We start from the raw sequence: 25,742 nt of genomic DNA on the forward strand, positions 1-25,742 counted from the left end.
AGAGGGGCGGGTGCTTGAACGACTTGGGGCGGCCTGGCGACCACTTGCGCGTAACTCAGGGACGCAGGAGCCGGAGGCTGTAGGGGGTGGTAAGCAGGCATTACCTCCGCTATTTCCTGTTCAATCGCTCGGCGGATGGGAGGGAGAAGGGTAGTAGCCGATTGTTGAACAGCAGGTTGGTGGGAAAAGGGCAGGAGGGAGAACTGACGCGCGATTTCCTCACGGAAAAAGGACTTCAGTTCTGCCATCAACGCCACTTATTCACAACTGGCCTCCAAGCCAGCAAGCGTTGCAGCTCGTTGTGGGGAGCGTCGGGTCATCGAACGCTGTCGGTGGAGCTCCTCGTAGCTCTGGCACAGTGTGATGACCTCAGCCACCGTGCCGGGGTTTTTGGCGAGCAGCATCGTGAAGGCATCATCGTCGATGCCTTTCATGATGTTTCGGATCTTGTCAGACTCGGACATGGTGTGATTGGATTTGTTACATAGGTCCAGGACATCTTCAATATAGCTGGTGAATGACTCACCAGCCTCCTGAGCACGTTCACGCAAGCGCTGCTCGGCTTGCAGCTTGCGAACAGCAGGGCGGCCGAAGACGTTGACGATTGCGGTCTTGAAATCGGACCAGGTGGCAAAATCGGACGCGTGTTTGTTGTACCACAAACTGGCGACACCGGCAAGGTAAAACACCAAGTTGGTCAGCTTGCCGTCCTCGTCCCATTTGTTGGGGATGCTCACGCGCTCGTAAATGGCGAGCCAGTCCTCCGCGTCAGTGCCATCAGCGCCAGTGAAGATGGGTGGATCGCGGATTCTGGGGACACCGGGACAAGGGGGTGGCATTGGAGGAGGCGTTTGCTGAGAAGCGTCGTGGTACATAGTAGATGGCAGGGTACGTGATCGTAGCTCCAAAGGCATAGACAGGGATCGCAGCACTCTCCACCAAATGGTTAAGGCGTTTATTAGCCGGCAACGAGCGAGAATATACAATGGCGACAGTCACAGCCAAGCACGGGCTCTCAGCGCGAGCGGCGTCCTTGTTGGGTAGCCCCACTAGAAGGTACTCAAGAGTTCGACCGATTTCATAGTTTGGACGCTTCGCTACAATATATATATATATTTATTATTTATATATATCCTGTTGAAGGCCAGACATTAGGCCAAAACGTCGAAATAAACCACGTTCTGACCGCTCACAGAAGATCTACTTGAATATATATATATATATATATATATATATATATATATATATATATATATATATATATATATATATATATATATATATATATATATATATATAAGGGAGAGAAGTGTATACCTAAGGGCTCGTATTTCCGTGTTTTAACACAATATTAATGAGATATAACAGACAGTAATGCTAAGGAATGTACAGGGTAAGTTATTAGAACCAATGGAATGTAAATAAGAAGAAAGAAGAAAGAAAAGTGGATGAAAAAAAATACCAGCTGTGAGCAGGAATCGAACCTACGACCTTCGAATAACGCGTTCGATGCATCGAACGTCGTCGCAAGCACCGACCTTAGCTTGTGCACGTAGTGCGCATTAAGCCATACGTCAGCGAGTGACTCTGCGAGGCACCATCGCTTCTACAAAGTGGCTTCATGCTCGAATTACTGTCTCAGCTATAGCATCGGGGCGATGCCCTTTTAAGGGGAGGCAAATGCCGCGCCCGAAATAAAGAACGAAGACTATGTGCGCGCCAACAGCCTCATGAAAAGGGGGACTGAAGAAGACGACGTGCTTTTGTTTTGCTCGCCTGCTCTTGGCTCCTGCATGAAAACACACGCCGTCGGTTCTCAGACTCAACGTCTCGGTGCGCTGCTTACGTTGAACCGCGACAATACCAAGTGGTGGACGGAAGGTAATGCGCAAGCAGGGTATCGAAAGGTAGTAAGGGATCACGGCCAAAGAGAAGATAAAATGGTGAGTAGCTGGCAGTTTCATGACGCGACGAGTTGTAGGTGAAGGTTACAAACGGAAGGGCAGGTCCCAATCGTTGTGGTCGTCCGAAACATACATAGCAAGCATGTCCGTTAGTGTGCGGTTGAGGTGTCCAATAAGTCCGCTAGTCGGAAAATGGTAAGAAGTCGCAAAGTTGGGCAGCGTAGCACAAGATCTAAGGATGTCGTCAACCACACAAGACAGGAAGCAGCGGCCAGACTCCGTGAGTAGGTGAGAAGGAGCGCTATGCTGAATGATGATGTCATAGAGCAGAAAATCTGCGACGTCCGTCGCGCAGCTGGTCGGTAGTGCTCAAGTGGCATATTACCAAATGGCATAGTCCGCAGTACTGCTATCCATTTGTTTACCGTTGCCAATGTTGAGGAGGAAGCTAAGAAATCCAAACCAACCCGATGAAACGGCTTGGCTTGGGCTTCAATAGGTTGAAGGTGACCAGCAGGTAGAGACGTAGGCTTCTTCTGACGCCGGCACAGGTAGCGACGAAGGACGCTGCAACGTAGCGGAGAACGAAATGATAAAGGCCCTTCCAGAATGCCCGTTGGCGGACGCGGTCATAGGTTCTGGAGACGCCCAAATGTCCTGTAGTTTGGGTGTTGTGAAGTTCTTGCAAGATGTCCTTGCGCAGAAGACGTGGGGGGACGAGCAAAAGTTCCGTGCCATCGGGCTGTAAGTCGTGGCGGTACAAAACGTTGTCTGAAAGATAAAACAGGCTCAGTGAAGGGTCTTTATGGCAGGATTGAACAAGGTCAATAATCGATAGCAGCGATGGATCTCGGCGTTATTCGATGGCTATGTGCAGAACGTTTGTTATGGCCAGGATGTTGGCATCAGCTTCCAACTCAGAGGAGTTGGGTGGATCAACAGGGTGTCGAGAAAAGCAGTCGGCATCGCTGTGAAGCTTGTCAGACTTGTACACTACAGAGAACTTCACCTCCTGCAATCGCAATGCCCATCGCCCGAGTCTTCCTGTAGTATATTTAAGGGTGACAGCCAGGACAGCCCATGGTGGTCTGTGATGACTACGAACGTGCGTCCATATAGGTACGGACGGAATTTTGCGATAGCCCAGGTGAGAGCCAGGCACTCTCGCTCAGTAATTGAATAGTTTTCGACTGAGTAAGTAGGCGGCTAGCGTACGCTATGACACGCTTTGCGCCGTTCTGCATTTGTACGAGTATCGCCCCTATGGCATGGCCACTTGCGTCGGTGTGAAGCTCCGTTTGAATGGCTGGGTCAAAATGAGCCAACACAGGTGGTGATGTCAGCGCAGAAATCAACGATGCACGGGAATGGTCTTGGCCTTCACGCCAGGAAAAAGCTCGTTCTTTTTGAGGAGATCCGTGAGGGGCCGAGCGATTTCCGCGAAGTTGCTGACAAAACGGTGCAAATATGAACAGAGCCCCAAAAAGCTGCAGACTTCATGCGTGGAACGTGGGACCGGGAACTCGCGCACAGTGCGGCCTTTATCAATTCCAGGTCATACACCAGTAGCGTCAACAAGGTGGCCAAGTAGCTTTATCTGACGGCGTCCAAAGGTTCACTTATTCGCGTTAAGCTGGAGGGCAGCACAGCGAGAAACGTCAAGAATGGCCGACAGACATGGAAGATGGCTTTCAAAGGTTGGCGAGAAAATGGTCACAAGGTCTAGATAGCGCAGGCACGTTGACCATTTAAACCACGAAGGAGGGAGTCCGTCATGCGTTCAAATGTCGCTGGCGCATTGCACAACCCAAAAGGCATGACTTTAAATGGATAAAGCACGTTCGGTGTTATGAATGCCGTGTTTTCGCGGTCGCGGTCATCGACTGAATTTGCCAATATTCAGATCGTTGGTGCAAAGAATAGAAATACTTGGCACCATGAAGGCAGTGAAGCGCATCATCGATTCAAGGTAGAGAATAGGCATCCTTCTTGGTTATTCGATTGAGATGGCGATAGCCGACGCAGATCCGCCAGGTGTTTCCTTCTTTTTACCAAGCACAACAGGTGATGCCCAAGGAGTGGTTGAAAGCTCTATGACGTCTTTGTCGAGCATTTTCTCTTCCTCCTTCTGAATTACTTGGCGCTCTGAATGAGACACATGGTAAGGACGCTTATGAAAAGAAATGGCGTCGCCAGTGTCGATACGGTGGGCTACTATGCTCGTGCAGCTCAAGGAACGGTCATCGATATCAAAATTGTCAAGACAATAAAATAGAAGACCACGGAGCGCTTTAACTTGGGACGACGATAGGCCATTTGATATCATTTTGTCTACACAAGCTCTATTCTCTGCGGCTAAGACAGGTTCAGCATGGTATTGATGTCAATCGTGAGAGAAGAAATTGTACATTGCTCCAGAGTGGAGAGTTCTGCTAAGGCAATACGTTGAGGAATGACCTGGGTCGACACAAAGAAGTTGAGGACAGGGAGAAGCGTCTTGTTATCGCTAATCCTGACCATAGTATGAGGAAGTATGATGTTCCGGGAAAGGGAGGGTCAGGTGAATGAGTGGAGCTGCCAAGTAGTCGCCATCAGGAACAGGTGGGAACGGCGACATAGAAAGGTACACAGCGGCCTGAGGCGGTAATCGTGGACACTTCAGGGACCGTAGCCGTGAGCGAGCTGCAGGAGGGACATCAGAGTACAAAGGTAACTATAGCTGTAAAGTGCCGGTTGAACAATCGATGAGGGCTGAATGCGTGGTCAAGAAGTCAATGCCAAGAATCACGTCGTTTAGGCAAGTGTCTAAAACAGTGAAGAGGACTGAACTGTGAAGGCCGGCAACAGTGACGCGGGCATTGCACATACCAAGAACTGATGTTCGGCTGCCATGGGCTACTCGCACAGTCGAAGACATGGCAGGAGTAAGGACTTTTTTCAGGCGGGATCGAAGATGAACTCATAACAGATATGTGGGCACCAGTGTCTAATAAAGCTGTAACGGTCAGACCATCCATGAGAACACCAAGTAAATTTCGTCTGGAATTTGTGGTCTGTAGAGGTTTTTCGGTGCGAGTTGTCAATGCAGCACCACCTCCAGGAGCTGTGTCTGTTAGTTTCCTGAGAAGTGCCCAGAATACGCCGGTGACGGGGAATGACGGCGTTGAGAGAAGTGTGGCTGGGTACTCAGGGCGACGACATCGGCGTAGGATGGTTTTGAGCGTAGCGTAGAATGGCTTGGTGGCAGGTCTTGAAGGTGGTCACCGGCAAAACGAGGTGGCGAATACTGCCCATGATCCTGTGGGTGGTCGTCTAAAAAACGTTGCCGGAAATACAATCTGTTGTGGTAGTTGCGGGAAATGTGGACAACACGATGGCAAGAGAAGCATATCGGTCGATCATCTTCTGTGTGCCACTCAGATGGATTTCGGTAGTGCGATGAGAACCGCGGGACTGACGCGGCAGCAGCAACAAGTGGGGCGGTGTGGCAGTGAGCGTTATGAGCGTTAGGATTTATGGGCTGGGGTCTTTAGCTGGAGTTTGGGGGAACTAAGACGCCCATGTTGGCAAGCTTTTGTCCCACAATACCCTGAATAAAAGATATTGGGGTCAAAATGTCAGACACAGGGGGTTGATAAACGGAAGGAGCCATGGCTTCCAGCTCCTGGCGGACAGTTCTTGTGATGTTGGAAGAATTCCCGAATGGATGTGGTGCCACAGGATCCTCGCAAGAAGAAGTCGCGTCGGGAAAAGCATTGAGTAATTATCCTGCTTTTGGCTTGTTCGAACCACTGACATTCACTGACAATTGAGTCAATGGGGTACAGCTCTATCAGATTAGAATGTTGGAGGTATAGTCAGCTATTCCCTTCAACACATTGCTGACCTTGTCTAGCTTGGTCATGTCTTTGTCGGCCTTCTGGCACAAGGCGAGCACGTCTTGGATATAGGTGATGCACGGCTCGGTAGACGATTCAACTCGTGACGCGAGTTTCTGCCTGGCTGTCATTTGTCAAGAAACTGACCGGTCAAACAAGACCCGGAGCTTCTCCTTGCACACGTTCCAACTCGTCAGGTCTTCCTTGTGCGTCTTATACCAGGCGCGTGCAGGTAAAAGATGATGTTGCAGTACCTCGCAGGTAAAAGATGATGTTGGCGAGCATAAGCGTCCCATCCCGCCTGTATTGCTTGCTGACGGGCTCGTATAGGGCGAGCCGATCGTCAACGTCAGTTGTGTCGGTGCCGCAAAAGGTGCCTGGATCGAGGAGATGGGAAGGGATCACAGTTGACGGACAGGCGTAGACTGAACGAATGGTGCACTGCCTTCAGGCATCGTTGCTGGACAAAGCTGACGTCCGCTACGGAGACCCAGAGTCGGAATGTTACCCAGCACTTGTACCAAAATATGTAACGGGGAGTATTTATTACGTTTACGCCCGTTCGTTTAACACTGCAAGAATGCAGGACAACATGGCAGTCTAGACACAGCCCCACAACATCGTCATCGTCATTTCGTCATTCCTTCTGTGTCACTTGACTGAGGTACCTTTCTATACCCGTGACAATCTCTCTCTCTCTCTCTCTCTCTCTCTCTATATATATATATATATATATATATATATATATATGTATATATATATGTATGTATGTATGTATGTATGTGTGTGTGTGTGTGTGTGTGTGTGTGTGTGTGTGTGTGTGTGTGTGTGTGTGTGTGTGTGTGTGTGTGTGTGTGTGTGTGTGTGTGTGTGTGTGTGTGTGTGTGTGTGTGTGTGTGTGTGTGTGTGTGTGTGTGTGTGTGTGTGTGTGTGTGTGTGTGTGTGTGTGTGTGTGTGTGTGTGTGTGTGTGTGTGTGTGTGTGTGTGTGTGTGTGTGTGTGTGTGTGTGTGTGTGTGTGTGTGTGTGTGTGTGTGTGTGTGTGTGTGTGTGTGTGTGTGTGTGTGTGTGTGTGTGTGTGTGTGTGTGTGTGTGTGTGTGTGTGTGTGTGTGTGTGTGTGTGTGTGTGTGTGTGTGTGTGTGTGTGTGTGTGTGTGGAATAGAAGAGACACAAAATACGAGTTTTCTTAGTTTGAAAATGTCTATTATCGCAAACGTTTTGTTTGTGTGGTCCACCAGACGAAACACTAGTGACTGTATACAAGTGCGAACCCACGGAAGTCGTACTTCCGTTGTGTTACTGGTGCCGGGAAGATTTTTTTACTACTATATATATATAGATATATATATATATATATATATATATATATATATATACCTATATATATATATATATATATATATATATACATACTATGGTTTTTCTGACCAACTCTGCTTTCTTTTAGATGCGGAGCATCTTATACTCGCGCCTTGTAGTGCGCCGTCCGCGCCGTCCGCACCGCTTCTCAAACATTCGACAGCTGACGCACGCGCATGCGCCGTCGCGCCGTCGCCCACTCTTCCACCATCTGTGCATCCCTTCCTCCTCTACACACCGCGCGCGCTTCACTCCTCCACCATCTGTGCACCCTTCCTCCTCTACACACCGCGTTCGACATCTACAATTCTCCTGATTCTCCAGTGGACGCGCATGTGGCGTCGCGCTTCGAGAACATTCAACAGCTGACAGTGCATGCGCCGTCGTGCTGTATATATACTCAAGGTCGGCGCTCGCTCGCTCGGTTGCCGCTCGTCGGTTGGTTTGTACGGCGCGTCGACGTCCAAGATCGCGGTGAAATGAATTCCAAGGAATCCACAAACACAATGATCGACGTCCCTTCGACCAGCGCCGCCCTTTCGCATACGTGTGTACGTGTTCACTCATTTAACACCCCCTTCTACAACCACGTTAACCAATTTAGCCATCGACCCAAGTAAGTCGCAATTTAACACCCCATTTCACAACCACGTTAACCAATTTAGCCATCGACCCAAGTAAGTCGCACTTTAACACCCCGTTAACCAATTATATGGTCCGCATCCTCCTCAGTGTTCCCCCGAGGGAAGCTGCGGGCAATTTTTTTTGTCTCGTGCGGTTACACCTATAATTTTTCTTCCCATCGCTCACTGCGTCGTTCTCAATTTAAGCTGAACCCTCATTGTAAACTTCGAGATTTCTGCTGCGTTGGGTAAGTACCGGAAACATGCAGCAGTTATATACATTTGTAACACATTACCATTCATGATTTGAAAAAGCATGCCTATTGTGATCCATCGCATCCTTATTCTTCTAGTTATATTTCTCGCTTATGGTTCGGCTCTGTGGTAATTACCTGCCCTGAGTAAAAATTTTTTGACAACTTCCAGCGTCTCTCCATCTATCGCAAAGTGCTGTTTTCTTCCGAGACTGTTGCACATCACTTTAGGTTTTTGCATAAATATTTTCAGACCTACTCTACTGCTTTTTGCGTCCAGTTTAGTAATTATGAGCTGTAATTCGTCCCCTGGCTTACTCATAAAGGCAAAATCCTCATTGAATCGTAGGTTACGCAGACACTCTTCCTTATCTGTTATCCCTAACTCATCCCAATCAAGGTTGTGAACGCCTCCTGTAAACACGCTATGAAAAGCAATAGAGAGTGTCTTCCTTCCTTACATACTTCTTTATTGGGATTCTGTGTATTTTTTAAGGAAGAACTATGGTGGCTTTGGATCCGCTGTAGATTTCTTTCATTAGATTTATGTAGGGTTCGTCGAAGCCCTCATTGTTTACTGCGTGCATGACTGCTGATGTCTCGACTTAGTCAAACGCCTTCTTTTTATCTATGAAGGTCATATATAGGGCTTATTTGTATTTCACACATTTTTTAATCCTCTGATTGATTGGATGAACATGCATGGTCTATTGTGGAATGGCCAGTACGGAACTATGCTTGGTGATTTGGTTGTTTGAACTGCAATGTCACCCTAATTTTAATAGCTGTTATTTTTGTAAATAGTTTGTAGAAAACGGCCAGTAAGCTGATAGGCCTGTAGTTTTCATGTTTTGACGTGTCTTTTCTTATGGATTGAGATAATATTCTAATATTTCAGTAACTCCCATCGAGACTTTTTGTAGGAAAGGTGGTAATACTTCTGGTTTAATTGTCACAACAACCAGTAAATTTGTTTCTCTCCAAAAATATTCCTAAAAACGCTCGAAAAAGTAATTTAGCTACTTTTTATATCCCTCTTAGATTTTTCAAGCTACCTTTAGCTACTTTTGCACTGCCACCTAGATATTCTCGCTCTCCAACATTTGACAACAAAGCAAGTGACATGGCTGCTTGTGAGCCGTGATTGCGGCACTCCTTAACTTTTCACCTGGCAACAACCGTAGCATTTGACCGAGTGTGCTCCCTCGACAGGGTAGCAGTGATGGTGTTGGCGAAACCACCCATTTAGAAACCACCCATTTGGACGTTTTTCAAACTTATCTACAACTTGCTCATTCGAACTATCGGCCACTTTTGTTGCTTGTGAAGTCAGTTGTTTCAACATGCTTACTTAGGTAATTAGGAAGACCGCAACAATAGAACAACGTATTTCACGCTCAAATAAGCAACCTGGATTTGAAGGCTTGCCATCGAGTGCATTGACATATCTTTAAATTTTGGTTTGAAATTGCTGGTACACCCTGTATTCACTCTATCTTGTTCCTGGTGCGCATTAGTCTGAGGTGTTCCAGCGTGGCAGAGACTTGCTCGCTATGACCCGTAAAATTGCGCAAACAACAAAATGTTGCGCTTGAAAGGACGTCCCCCACCCGTTAGTGGGGCTGCTCGCATCCGGCTCCATACCTTTGCCCAAGAGTCGCTTGTGCTCGCGCGCTAATCTCTTTAGCGGGGTTCAACAGATGCCTGATAGCATTTTGATGTGCAAAGTTTACCTTTGCGGGATAGAGCACATTAAGTTAGACACAATTATATTGAAAACAGAGAGATATTCAGGAATCGTTAAGTAAAACAGTGGTATTTTTATTACTAAGGTATCAGTGAGAAGAAAATAAAGCGGACTAAAGATATGCTGCCCCCCGCCATGGCCGAACCTAGAATCTTTAAATAACATGGCAGATGCTCTGCTAATTCCGCTACAGCAGCAGTAATACTCTCGTTGACTTTATTAGATATATGGGTGCGTTCAAACCTGCAAGTATTAATCAGCGCTATTTGTCACCAAGACGAAGAACTTTGAACTAACCTTTTTTTTTAAATCACGTAAACAGATCAGAGACACGAAGCAGATGATCTTTACGAGGCGACTGCTGATCAGTAGTCGCTTGTATACTACCTGAGAACACAAAAAGTGTCAGAATGAGACTCTTACTGTGAATGAAAGAATAAACGAGATTAATAAGAAACCCTCTTGTCTATTTCTTAAACCACATGAATATCAGTTCACGCTCTGTCGACGCAGCGCTAACTGCACATTCTTATTTGTCGCGATCACAATATTTGTCTCGCCATTGCATATAAACTAGAATATTAACTCGAAAAACTCATAGGTGCGTTGTTTAGCACATTTTAACAGTAAGAATATTCGCATTATATCCAGATTATATTCAGTTGTTCCTTTAACTGACTGATACTGACACTCAGCCTACCACATCTACACTTCCACAGGTTGACGACAGCGAATGTGAAATGCAGTGTTGCTGGAAAAGTGGTGACACTCTGGAAAGTCGATCGGATTCTAAAAGTGAAGTGGATGATTACTATCACTCCGAACAATCAACAACCGATGGTTACGACTACGGATATGGTGAAAGGTGTCAACTTTTTGATATGCTCGACGGAATGAACTGTGGCGGAACGAAGGTACTTCAGCTTTCATACCAGCTTTCTGTCCTCGTTTCTGTGTCGTCTGTGATGTAACAATGTATTGCTAGACAAATCCCACTAGCTTACTCAACAAGAACAGTGCATTTTACCAAAGCAAAATAGTCACCCTTCTACCCAATAAACTGCATTACTTTCCTGAAATGCCTCCCGAAATTCGAAGACGCTTTAGAATACACAATGACAAAGCTTTGTAAAATGATTCCTTGTAACCAGTAGTATATATTGACGAGGAGCCTCAGCTTGAACCAGTAAGTGCACAACCACTCATCATTGAATTGCAATGGGTGGGAAAATGCATACAATTGTAAGCTGGAGAATAAAACACCTTTCACCCGTGAAATTGGTGAGCATGCCATTTACGCCGACCACCTCATCAGTACCAACAAGGCGAGAACAAAAAGGCACTAAATATCTGCACTGACACACTAACTTTGAAAGCAAATGAAACTACCGAGTGACATAATGAAGTTGCACCTCGCAACTTTGAAGTCAGTCACATTAACACTCATTAATATTTATGAAATATGAAATAGCAACGTAAACATCCAATAATGACAAAATATGAAAAATTGGGGGACCCTTGAGCTTCGCCTTCAAGAGTTGAACGTACTAACGAAATCCGGCCTCTAGTGCGCCCTTTAACCGCTCAGTGCATATATAAAAATATGTCTTGTTACACACACACGCACACGAACGCGAGTGGGCGCAAGCGCGACGTATCTGTAGTAATGGTACAGGCTTTCGATCTATTTACCAGCACGTTTATAACAACTTCATAAAAATATTGTACAGTGATCTAGTCACATGGTCCTGTATTATGAACTGTGCGTATGCGTGGCGCTTGTATTCGTAACTACTTGTGACACCTGTATTCGTGCGCGAATGGTACATACAGGTTTTTAATCTAAAGCAAGAGTCACGTGACCTCAGTGACACATGCTGCGCGCTCGCCATATCAAAGGCCACAAAGAGTCTCACAATGCTTCACAGATGACAGCACATTATCTAGCGTATGCTGTTTGCTTGATCAACGCCTATGGAAAGGCATGATATGTTTTCTGCTAGATGGGCATAGTTCTCCATTTTTTGAGCTGTTTGAAAGTTCCTGCGTGTCTTTATCTTCGATGGCTGTACTATCCCGGTACAGTGGCTAGATATCCCGGCCTTTTTCGACGTAGTATGATGGCCTCCCAAATGAGTCTACGTATTGCCGAATGGACTTGTTTTCGTCATGACACCTGTCAAACAAAATGGGTTAAGGAGACTCCTTACACTACATGGCATTGATGTGTTTTTCCCGAAGCAGCTGCGAATAACGTCGTGAATTTTTGCTAGGACACCTTCTTGCCACGTGAACGGCTGGGTTGGATCCTCAATAGAACCGTAAATTTTATTCATATTTCATTTGCTTTTCTTGATTTTTCACTCACACACGATTTTTCGCTCACAACCGGCGGAGCCAACGCCAACGACACAATTTCTGCGACACGAACTCTCTAACGCTATTATGTTAACAAAAATGTAAATTAGAATCAAAGAATGGCCCCTTCTAAATCCAATAATTGCAGGGAAAGTGGAAGTGGGTAGTTTGAAATGATCACTTTAGGCGTGCGAGTATTGAGTACAGGAAATTTGAGTGTCTCATTCACATCACATGAAGATCCTTCCCCAACCGTTTTTTGAAGGGCGAACGAGGTTGCAAGGTTTAAAGGGCCCCTAAACCACCCAGCGGTCGAAATTTAGTTTAGGTGAGGAGGCTGTGCTCGAGTTTACAGTGAACATGAAGCCGTGAGACTTTTTCGAAACGGTGCCGTAATAGTGGAGTTACACGGGTTAGATGATCGAAGCGCCACGATCGCTTCTTTCCCTCTTTCCTACGCTACCCTCTTCCAAAACCGCTTGGCCCCTCCTCGCTGAGTCAACTGAGTGTCCCTCCTCATCTCGCGTGGCATACGTCCCCCCTGACGCGCTGTTCGACACAGCGTTCACTTCCGGTTGCCGTGATCCACCACTCCGACACCCAGCTTGCCGTCAACTGTGTTGTGTGTGTCATCTCGGTGCACTGATCGTTGACTAACCGCTGTTGCTGTCGTGCCGGCCCGTGCTCCTACGCTAGTGACTTGGCGGTTGCGCTAAAGGCTGCAGATGTCGATTCGCAAGCTGCAACATGACCAAGAACAGCTAGGTGCGGGCGAACAGCTGTTTGCAGAGTGACCGGAAGTCGTTGGTTGTCGTTCAGTCAATCGCAAGCATTGAAAGTGGTGGCGTCATCGAGTTTCACTGGTGATGTCACACATGTCCGTGGCGGCAGTGGTGGGTACCGGAAAGGAGCAGCTATTGTTTTTTACAAAATTGTGGTGCGCCTGTTACTCGTAGGGCTGCCGCGTGTGGCATCGTTGATCGCGACGGCATTCTGCACGGGATGCACTTGTTAACTTGAAATATTTGGGGAAATATCGTAGGGGGTTTAGGGGCCCTTTAAGAGATGACGCCGACAGGCTTTACCTGTGAGTGTTACGTGATGAAGCATTGAAACAGTGTTGTCCATCAGCAACACCTTGAAAAAGCGTCAGTAAGAAGAAGACACATTTCTGTTGCTTGTGAGCCAAATTGATTCACAAAAGCTTATATACGTAGCTTATCATATTATTACGAAATTACCTGCAAAAAACTATAAGCTGAGAAATGTTTACCGCGGAACTTTCATTATTCATTATGAGTAATTAGTATAGAGCACACCTGCGTGTGTCCCTACTGACGGTCTGCAATTGACTGGTTGTGAAAAATAATGAGTATTGTATAACTACTGAGCCACTACAGTACAGTGACACAGTGAATATTGGGCGACGTTGCATTCAACAAAAGACAAAGTGTTGAAAAAGATATGTAAACTTCGAAGACGAAATTTTTATGCATAAAGGTGCGTTTTATGTGCAAAACAGGGGAGAGAAAGGCATAAAAAGATGAGAGAAAAAGTAGGCAGGTGTCTTACTATGGCACACGTTGGAGCGTGGTACGCAGGCGAAATATGTACCACATATAGGTTACGCACTCAAGCTGTTTCGGACAGGTTATTGCAGGAATCGGTCTCCTAACGCCTGGCGCACAGCTAAAAAAGGAAGACTAGACAATTGCTCGATGACTTCTTCGTTTTAAATTGATAGTCGCTAGGCGTAGGATCTGGATAATTTCATGGAGTGGTCTTAATAAACTGTTTCAAAGATCGTACCACCGACCTAAATAGGCGCATGTGTTTGTGGACCGTGAGTTGAGTAGGGTGGGATAAAGTGCACAAAATTTTTAAAATTTTGAATATTTATTTTATTTCAATTCTTACAATTAAACGCCAATGAAAGGTCAAAAACAAGTACTACTCACATGACCTACCCTCCCTCCTGCAGTCAAACCCACGAAAGTTCTGGCAAACCATATCTCCTGGAAATGAATCGCGACAAATCTGTCTGTTCAATGACGACAACACACCCCTAAAAGATGAGCAATGCTCGCACGAGTTCAACAAATTTTTCTCGTCAGTATTAACTAAAGAAGATCACCTAAATGTGCCTTATGTTTCAGATTTAGGTTACCCTTACATGACACCAATAACGGTCACTGAGGATAGAGTTGCGTGTCTCATAAACAACCTTAAACTATCAACATTGGTGGGTGTAGATAATTTAAACGCTAAGATATTGAAAAATACCCTACCGCTTACTAGCGAAATTCTATGCAGAATATTTAATAAATCACTGTCGACTGAACAACTTAAAGACTTTAAGATTGCCAGGATTATTCCGGTATTCAAAGCTGGAAAGAAAAATCAACCAGACAACTACCGCCCCATTTCCCTAACTTGCATTTCCTGTAAAATGCTAGATCAGATAATTGCATCGCACATTTACCGCCACTTGGAGACTAATAATTTCTTTTTCATATATCAACATGGATTTCGTAAAAATATGTCATGTGATACGCAATTGTTTGAACTTGCTACTGACTTGCACTTTAACATGGACGACAATCTATAAACCAATAGCATTTTTCTTGACTTTTCCAAAGCTTTTGACCGGGTCGCCCATTGTCGTTTGTTTTCCAAAATAAATTCCCTTGGACTGGAATCTGCTAGCTTATCTTGGATTAGAAATTTCTTATCATCTCGCCAACAATTCACCGTAATTAATAGCCGTGTTCCTCCTTTAGCTGATGTAACTTCCGGAGTCCCTCAATGTAGCGTTTTAGGCCCTTTACTCATCCTTATTTACATTAATGACCTGCCCAACAATATTTCCTCAAGTATTAGGTTGTTCGCTGATGACTGTATCATTTATACAAAAATAAGATATCCCGAGGATCAGCATATCCAGCAAAGTGAAATTAGCCTTATAAATATGTGGTGTCAAAAATGGCTCATGGTATTGAACTCCGGAAAATGTAAACTCATTTCTTTCACCCGCAAACAATCGAACTCTGATTTTTTCTACGTCATTAACAACTCTGTCATATCTCGTGTTCAGTCATTCAAGTATCTAGGGATAATCTTGACTCACAATCTTTCATGGCGCCCTCACATTACCGCTCTTTGTGCTAAAGCATCTCAAACGCTTGGATACACTCGTCGTAACCTCCGTAACTCGCCACCTAACATTCGCAAGTTAGCGCACCTTACCTTCATTCGGCCGCAGTTAGAATTCGCCTCATCTATTTGGTCCCCTTATCAAGACTACTTAATTACAAACTTAGAGCTTGTTCAAAACCGTGCCACTCGTTTTATTACCGGAAGTTACGAACGAAAATTCAGTATCACTAAAATAAAACTCGAACCTTCACTGCACCCTCTTCAGGTTCGCCGGTGTGTTTCCCTCTTATGTCTGCTTGATGGATACCTTCAAAACGCCAGGCCTCATTCTCTCCCTTTGAAAATCCCAGTGCACATGTCTAGGCGGCTCCATAATCGTGGCAGTTTAGAGCGCATATTCGGCAACACAAAGGCGTTTAATTGTTCTGCGCTGCCACACGCCATCCAGCTTTGGAATGATCTCCCTGGTGATATCACCTTGATCACAAATCGCAAAGCCTTTCACTACCGCCTACTGAAACATTTCATGCTTGCGTAGTTATTTCTTGTTCATTCTCTCTAGATGCCAAAATTTTCTTTATTTTACAATCACTAACTGTTCATGTTAATTAAGTTCGTGTTTCGTGCACGCTCTTCCTTTGTTTAGTTTTTCTACTGGGGTGTTACTATTGCTTTTCTGGCAGTCCTTTAAATCACAGTGCACTTTTCATATTGTACCATCTTGATTTCATCTTTTTATATTTGTCTCAAGTCATGTTTCACCATGTATCGCCCCCCTTACACAATGCTCCGATTAGGAGCCTGTAAGGTATTGTGAATTAATGCAGAAACTTTTCTGCGGGTACAAGGTATGCGACAAACAAATATTGCCTTGTTGCCATTGTTCAAAACAATACTTAAAAAATTAAAAAAATTACTCCGTATGTCTTACTTGGGCGCATCCTGTGAGCAATACGAGACGCTGCGTTAGCCAAAGGATACAGTGTTAAAAAGCTGAATTCGTTGAGTTTTCAGTAAAAAAAAAAAAACCTGGAATTTCCTCTGTGTGCCCTTACGCAGTTTTAAAAAGCCCAGTCCTTGGACTTCACGTTTTGAATTCAGACATAACGCGGTGTTTTGTTGCTCCGAAACTCCTTGCAGATCAAGCACCCCTGACCATCTGTTTGTGCTAACGTTGTCTTTTTTTTTATCGCTTGGACTTGATTCAATTATTCAATAATGGGATGATAGAGATGTTTTGACGTATTTTCTTTCCCTCTTTTCGTTGTTTTGATGCAGAACTGCTCGGGCATTTCATAGCTTTTATTTCAATCATGGGACAATGTGAAACAATGAAGTTAAAACTATGCTAAAATAAAACATTCTAGCGCAAGTTTTTTTCTTTTTTATAGTTAGGATATAGGCACCCGACAGTAGACCAGAGAGCACGACGAAGCTCTTTGGTCCACCTCAGCCTTCTTGGTACCGAACACCAGGGATACTAAGAAAATGGAATGCGCGCTGAACATAGTGAGACGCTGAAGTGTCAGCGTCCTTTTTGGCACGTGTTCCAAGAACGCGTCGTGGGCGCTTACATAATCAGCCGTGACGACCTAGCTCACAACTAAAGAAATGATATGCACGTCCAAGTTCGGTTTTGCTGCGTCTACTCGATAGGCTACGCATTGGAAGTCTCCGTTTTGCTGCGTGCGGCAGGCTGTGTGTTTTGGCGCTACCATCAGATCTCGTAAACTGCATTGCCGGGTGCCTATAGAAGAAACATCTGTAAAAGTTAATCCCGAAACGTGCTTGTGAAAACTTGATTTGGAGATTCTGCCATTATTTTGCGTCTCTTTAGAGCATTTTTGAGAGCACGGAAAAACCTCGATGCCGCAACAATCGGTGCTTTTTCCGGTCGTTTTTTCCCCAGGGGGCTTTATTACAGCATAAGTTGTTATGGGATCACAAGGCTTGCGTATGCGTCATAGTAGCCCACTGCCGCCTCCGCCAGTGTCCGTAGCCACTATCACATGAAAAAAAATTGAGTAAATAAAAAAAAACACCAAGGATGCAATGTGATTCAAACCCAGGTCCCCGTGTGAAGTGCAGCCATTCTACCACTGAGCCAAGCCTATGCTTGAAACTCCTTTCCAAACAAGCCCTAGGCAGGCTTAATGTCGTGAAAGGAATTACGTTGATATGAGTAATACAGCGTTTTAGATGATGAATTACGTTCCCCTCTCAGTTACTAACTTTCAACCTTTTCTTTATTCTGACGACACTACAATACTAGTGCAGGACAGCGGTTAGAATTGATTGCGCGGCGGTTATTTTACTTTCATTTACTTTGTGCCGTAAGCTTGGGGAGGCATGTCAGCCATAGGGAGGCAGCATTGCGTTAATAGCACTCGGTCGAAGCGACTCCACCCAGATTTGCCGGGACCGCACAGACAGTACGGCGCCGGTGTGGTACCCCACGTAGTTCTGCAGCGCCAGAGACGGCCTTGTTGACTGAGAAATATATTCGGTTCGCGTTTTCGCTTGGTTTCACTTCGAACCGAATATATTTTAAATGTCTGGCCCGTCAAAAGAAGAAAAGTCTTGAAAATGAGTTGCTAATGCTTTTACTACCTGCCAATGCTGCTAGGCTGCATCGGCGCACAAAACAGGAAGCTTTCCAGGATTTGTGTTTGTGAACAGAGATATGACGATGAAGTAGGCTTTGTGAAACGAAGCTAGTTGGTCATATTTACTTTTGACAAGTGAAGACGCAGATCAAAGAAAATGTTCACAGAGTGCTCGATGCGTCACCTTCTTGGAACTATGCCATCGTATCTCTAGCTGTGAAAGCTGGTCAGTGGAAGGCTTCGATGATACTAGGAAATATGCAACCAATTATTTTTTGAACTTGTGCTCTCAAAAAGAACGTTTAACGGCAGAGCAATTTCCTTTGTACACTGTAAGTGTTGAGAGCAGACGTCAGCTGTCGACAGGGGCGTAGGCAGTATATTTTGGGGGGAGGCAGCTTTGATGATTTCCATGGTGGGGTGAGGGAAAGCCCCTCGTTCTGTTGGTGTTTTCACGCTCTGTATTGTATAACATATATGTTATAACATATATAACATATATGGCGAAACGTTTTGAAGAGGGGGGTGCTACCCCCTAACTACGCCACTGGCTGTCGAGTACTCCTATCTTTGGTAAAATGCATCGTCAGTCATGCTTGTCGCATCGAAGATTTCAACCCTCTCGATTCTGACCACGTTAGGTCAAGAAAAACTCTACGGTTCTGGTCATCCGCTCAAGCTAACAACAATGTTCTAAAATCATATATGTAAGGCGCCCAGAGAAATGGGTGGGGTTGGCAGAAAACAGTGCTTACACGTGTATCGAACCAGTTGTGCAGTTGCAGTTGTAGTTTGAACTTTGAACTTCTGAATTTTATTTATTCCAACATACCATCATTTGGGATGCTGAGGGCCGTGGTCAAAAAGCCCCTTCACGGGCTAGTGCCTTCATGGGCTAGTGCCACTGTCGTGTACATGTACTTGTACACGACAGTGGAAGCTGTAAGAACTGTACGGTAGTAAGTCACCTGTATTTAATTGTTGATCTCAAAGGGCGTGTGTAGTGTGCTCAAGCGGGTAACGAAGTTGACAGCCACATATACTTAAAGATTGGTCCTGACCCCATTGGATAAGCGGTGCTCCTGTTGTGTTTTTCGTTTTTGTTGTTCAGGCACTTTATGAAATAACACTGTGTTTCAAGTGCAATTGCCAACTTTCTCCTTCAATTTGTCACTGGAACTGCAAGCAGCTTGTAAGAAGGGGCACTGGTGTTATCGCGACGACTCAAGTATATTTATAAAATCAGCAAAGCTGCTGATAATGTCATGAATTTGTACTGTTCTGAATAACACCTCACAAATGAGGGCGTCAAGGGAGTGTTGCTAGGGTGTTCCAAGCTCCAAGCTGAGTCCAGCTGAAACCCTAGACAGGCTCTCTGGAGCAGGTGTAATTTCAATTTACCGGTGTAATCGCCTAGTCAGCAACCAGAGGGTACCAACCGAATCTGTTATCGCGACATTTGTGGGCACAAAATGCCCGTCAGAAATAAAATTATGGCCACTGATCTTCCGAGTAGAACCCCTCGCTTCTCGTCCAATTCAGTGCAAGAACTGCTGGAGATTCGGCCACAGTGCGGGAGGATGTAAATCTAACGTTCGTTGTAGCACCTGCGGAGAGAGTCATCCTTCAAGCAATTGTACTGCAACAGTGGAAAAGTGTTGTCTCTGTGGGGGCAGTCACTGCGCCGACAACTCCGACTGTTCCGCTCATTCCCGGGAGGTTCAAATCCTAGAAGATATTGACCGCCACCGCTGTTCTCGAAGGGAAGCCATTGACATAGTTAGAGACAGGGCTTTTCGATACTCTGGTATTACAGCGCGCTGCACTTCCAGTATGGACTCAACCCTATCGCAGGCTATTGAAACTGCTGTGGAAAAGACAGTTAGTAAGGCAATGGATAAACTAATATCTAACCTTTCCGACTGTTTAGTGCAAATTCTTTCAAGCCAGATTGGAGAAACAGTACAGACTAGTACAGAAGCTGCAGTACTACACATTACCAGTGACGCCACACAGCTACGCAATGTAGTGATGGACGAACTTTCTGCATCTGCAGGCAAGGCTAAGCAGCCAGGAACACAGGTGCACTTGGACCGACATTCGCCTCGGCCGAGTACAAGTACTGATACAGATATGGAACTCGATATACGAACTAATAAACGTACCAGATCCCCTATCTTCACCGATCTCAAGTCCAAAACTAAACGGAATGAATCAGCTATTTCGCGTGAAGATGCTAACAAGGGCGCGACATGCGCCTCTGTGGTGCGCTCAACACCATAGGTCAGTTGAGGGTACTACAGTGGAACTGCCTTTTTATATTCTCAGCCTCAACCGACTTACATTACTTTTGCAATAATTTAAATCTTGATATTATAATTCTCCAAGAAATTTGGCTTACACCAGATAAAAATTTCCATCTTGCAGGTTTTCGTTCTTTTCGATTAGATCGTCCATCACGTGGTGGTGGTTTAATGATCCTTGTATCAAGTAAATTATGTCATACGGCGAAAATTTCTTTCAGAATGTTAGACTTGGATTGTGAATTATTAGCATTAGACTTGTGTCTCCCCAGATACTACCCTTTTTCAATCGTAAATTGTTACTTCCCCTCTGGTGTGCAGAGCACGCGTTATCTTGACAGCGTTTTGGTAGCATGTAGAAAGGAAATTGTACTCACAGGAGACTTTAATTAACACCATTTGTCTTGGGGTATGAGGACAGATTCTTGTGGTAGGCGACTGTGGGAATGGACTATTGATCACAACCTCTCCTGTCTGAATAAAGGTCATGTAACATTTGTCCGAGGTCAAACTAGCTCAGTATTGGATTTAACGTTTTGCTCCAATGCAATCAAGATTTTGTCATGGGCTGTTCTGGATTCGGCAACTAACAGTGACCATCTTCCTGTAGTTTTTGACATTACTTGTCCAACAATAACTTTAGATCAGCCAAAACGCACATACATCAACCATAGCAAATTTCAAGCCTGCCTCCGTTCTGCCATTTCCAAGCTTGGAAATGCCAGTACTAAGGAGATTGCATCTACGATTGGTTCAATGCTGGAGGGATCTAGAAAAAATTCTGAATTTTCTATTTCATTCAATAAACGATCCTCCTCTCGTTGGTGGAACAATCAGTGTACGCGTGATTATAGAAGACGAAAAGCCGCTTGGAAAAAACTTCTTCCTCATCAGAGCCCAACAAACTGGAAAGACTTTCAATTCCTTGCTGGCGTATTTAAGCGTACAGTGAACCGCGCGAAAGAAGAATACGAGAGTAGACATTTTGATTATCTTTCTAAATAAAAAAATAAGCGTGCTTTGTTCGCTTATCTTCGGACAAGAAAAGTACTACCAGCACCTTTAACGTTGCAGTCTTGTGTCTTGACGCCGGTAGAAATTAACACTTCTCTAGAAGACATAGCGCAAGGCTTAAAACGCCGCTTCACTGCGAATTTTTCGGCTATTCAGTTCGTTCTGGTAAACTTGCATGAATTTCCAGAAGTTTCTTTAGCTGATTTGAATCAGACAGTATTATGCTTACCGAGGACGGCTCCCGGACCAGATGGAATTACGAACTCTATGTTTAAATGTTTACTCCAGGAATCGCCTAATCTTTTGCTAGAACTAGTGAATTATTCTTTAGGGAATGCATGGATACCTCCAGAATGGAAACTTGCCAAAATTGTATTGTTGCTAAAAAATGAAAATGATGCTAACACGTTGGATAACATAAGGCCGATCGCACTGACATCAAACTTAGTGAAATTGGTTGAGAGAATCATCAATATACGAATAAATGAACTTATTACAATGAGGTCTATTATAAGTCCCTGTCGAATTGGGTTCGGGGCTGGTTGTTCAATTTGGGATGCCCACGTTGACTTAGAAAGTAGGCTTCAATTAGCTCAACTACATAAAAAATATGCTGCTTTAGTTACCTTAGACATCGCTAAAGCATATGATACCGTGGAGCACTGTATTTTGATAGATCGATTAGAATACCTTGATTTTCCATCATACATAGTAGCGTGGGTTCACAATTTTCTCGCAGACAGGAAATTTTGCTGTTTTAAAGATGGGTTTTCATCATCTACTCATACCCAAACGAGGGAAGTACCGCAAGGCTCGGTGCTATTTAATTTACTAATGAGCACCATCCCACGTAAACAGGATATAACAACTTATGTTTATGCAGACGATATCGCATTTTTTGCAATGGTAGATAACATTCAGACCTTATATGAACGGCTGCAGACTTACCTTAATATATTGGAGAGCTGGCTCGATGGCAACAGCTTTTTACTTATTCCGAGTAAATGTGCCCTCCTTGTTTTCCCACTGCAATACCCTGTGAACATCTCTCTGTCTTACCATCATGAGGATATACCACAGGTGGAATCTGTTAAATACCTTGGAGTAATTTATCACACATCGCTTAACTGGCAATCTCATATCGAATATATCGCCGGAAAAGGTGTGCGGGCCATTGGCATATTACGTAGGCTAAGCAACTACCGCACAGGTATGAAAAGAGACACATTATTAATGATATATCGCATGTATGTTCGTCCCATTTTGGAATTTGGTTGTGTGCTTTTCTCTGGAGTTCCAGCTTACAAGTTGCGCCCTCTAATTCTTCTGGAAAGAGAAGCTTTGCGCTTATGCCTTGGCCTTCCCAAAACAGTTGCCAACAATGTGTTGTATCTCGAATCGAGGGTCCCTCCGCTTTCTTGTAGAATTCGCCTTCTGACTGTTCAGACATTCTTAAGAATTTATGAATCACCATTACGACATTCAAAAACAGCCTTTATTTCCACCCCGGAATCATTTTTTGCTGCTCGATGGCCGCAATTTCACACGCCACAAATTATATTTGTGCAAAATTTACTGGAGCCTCTAAACGTACGTATATGCCGAGTCGTTATAACTCAGCCCCGGTGGAAATTCAATTCGACGACATTTTTCCTAATAATGCCAAATTACTTCCCCATAATATTTGGATAGTTTACTACAAGATCACCTGCGCCGTATTACAACGAACGTTATTATTGCTACAGACGCATCGCAATACGGCGAAAAGTCAGGGGTTGGTATTTTCAGCCCGATTTTAAATTGGATTTATTCCCTTCGACTACCCGATTTCATACCCGTTTTTGTGGCTGAGTTTCTGGCAGTAGTGCTCGTCTTACGCAAATTAGATACAGCAATGACATCAGCTGTCATAATAACAGATTCCCTATCTCTCTGTGCAGCACTTTCTGTTGGTGCTGATAATTACGTAACAAGGGCGTTCCGTGCACTAGTACCTGTGCATTTGAGAAAAGTGCGATTAGTTTGGGTGCCTGGACATAAAGGTTTGTTTTTGAATGAAATAGCTGATTCCTTAGCTAAGTCGTCAATCAGCGAACCAATTCTACCGATCTGTCCATCATCCGCTCATGTGACTGCTGCTCGATTCCGCAGACGTACGCTTATGCAAGTCTTTAAAGGTTCAGCACTAACAAACTCTACAGAATATCGCCATTTATTATATCCCTGGCGAAGAGACTTGTGCCGCACTTGAAAACAAGAAGTAACTATCACCAGGCTGCGTTGCCGGGTACCAAATCTAAATTTCTATAAACACAGGTCTGCTCAGGCACCTTCGCCACTGTGCGCGTTCTGTGATGAACTGGAAACAATAGACCATTTCTTTTTGACCTGCAGGCGCTTTAACACATTACGAAAAACGCTATTAGAAATACCTTTGCGTGGCATTGGTATGGACCTATCTCTGCCTGTCATTTTGTCTTTTGGAGCTTCCATTTCTGGTTTCTCTAATGGCAAAGTATGCGCGGCCGTCCGGGACTATATTGATGAAACTAGTAGGTTGACTAATTAACCAGTTTCATTATCTTAACATGTCCACATAATTATATACGTTTAAAATCAGATTATTGGTCTATTCTAAGAATAAATTTGTTTATGTAAATATTCGTATGCATTACATTAAGCACCACACTTGCCTATAGGCTATCGGTAATCTTTCTGTTATACCTCCATCATTCTAAATCTGAACAGTAAATTTTAAAGCCACTCGATTCTTGGCCAATCCGCCACAGTGGGTATGCTCCACTAACAATAGGAGAACAACAACAACTTCTTAACACTTTAAGTAAATGCTACAAGCACACTTGTTGGGTACCCACTACGCCATAAATAATCATAATTTTTGTGTAGTAGGCTGGCACTCACTATGCTGTACTTCATCAGTCTTCGCCGTAGCATGGTATCCGCTACGCACTTTCAACAGATTTAGTGCAATTTTATTATGCTGTGGTTGGCGACGATGAAGAATTAAGCCAGCCGTGGCAATCCGCCACAGCTAAGGTGTAAAGAAGAGCAAGCATCTGTAATGGGTTCGAGCATTGGATGACCTACTGTTCACGTGATTCCAATTGTGTAACGCATATTCGAGTGCCATCGTGTCTTTGGTGTTCTTTATTTACTGGAGTTACTTTAATGTTTTTGAGATATTGGTTACGGACACTGGCGGCGGTGGCAGCGGACAATTACGGCGTCACACATGACCCGTGTTCTGATCTCATAACAGCTTTCGATGTAAAATAAAGCGAACGAGCTTGAAATACCAGAGTACTCTACCGGGATGAACTTGCCTGCGAAATCTTTTTTTGTCACAACTACTTCGCAGTGAAAGCAGCTGTGTGAAGAACAAGTTTGCTGTTCTAAAAAAGACTTGTTTGTTTCCCGCCTTTGAGCCCCTGCCATGACGCCTTCAAGCACTGCGGAATAATCCCTAAATAAAATGTAGAAGAATATAAAAATGTGGAAATTTCTGTAAACCTGCTCGTACCTGGTGTATTTTAAAAGTTATGATATTCGGTTCGTAAAGTGATACTCTCTCTTAATGAAGCCATTGGACGATTAATTTAACCTCCTAGATCTCTGCGTATCCAATAGGTTACCGTTGTTGTAAAGGCTACAGATCAATCAAAGTTCGATATTCGCTTGTCGAAGATTGTCTTGGCACAATGAGGATGAGTTATTTTCATGTAGCCCTGAGAAGTGGCACCGTGTGTCTTGTTATATTCTCAAAACTAGCGAACGAAAATGACTGAGTACTGCACTAGCACTTGGATGCGTACTGCACGAGCTTACGGCTGTGTTCTCGTGACAAGCGAAAGCTTTTTTCCTAAGTTGTGGCGTGAACAACACAGTCTATAGTGCATTGCATTCCATTAACTGCCCACGCCATGTAGATCATATTAAAAGTCAATTTGGCCTGATATTTTTCTTGAACTGAATCTTGGAGACTTCAAAAGATCAGGAGTTCGCAAACGGGTACCATCGTATTTTGAGACAACCGTTCAGTTTTTCAAAATCATAATTTTTCTGCGTTTGCTTTACTAGTAGGGAGTCAAATAATGCAGTTTTGCACAACCATTTTTCATTGGCGCATTCTCGGTACAGAGGAGGTTATCAATGTTGCAGGGCCCTACTAAGAACAATAGGAATGAATAATTGAATTGATGAAATAGTGCATAAATTAATGAACGAGGGAATGCTAACTCTACTAAGCAATGGTATCATTCCAATCTTTTTTTCTTTTTCTTTCTTTCGAAAGTCTGTCTGTAGGCATAATAATTTTTGATTGAAAGATACACATACAAATTTTCTTCATGCATTAAGCCTAGTAAAGAACGGTTTTCGACTACTAGGTACACAACGACTAAGTTGCGTAAGCATTCCAATGACTGTCTTGAATTTAGTTTTGACATGTGGTGGTGTATGTCTAAACTTTGGCAGTGTCCTAAAAATAAGGGGTACACCTTATTTTAATAGGTACTGTATCT

Source organism: Rhipicephalus microplus, chromosome 8, assembly GCF_043290135.1.
Source record: "Rhipicephalus microplus isolate Deutch F79 chromosome 8, USDA_Rmic, whole genome shotgun sequence".
NCBI lineage: Eukaryota > Metazoa > Arthropoda > Arachnida > Ixodida > Ixodidae > Rhipicephalus > Rhipicephalus microplus.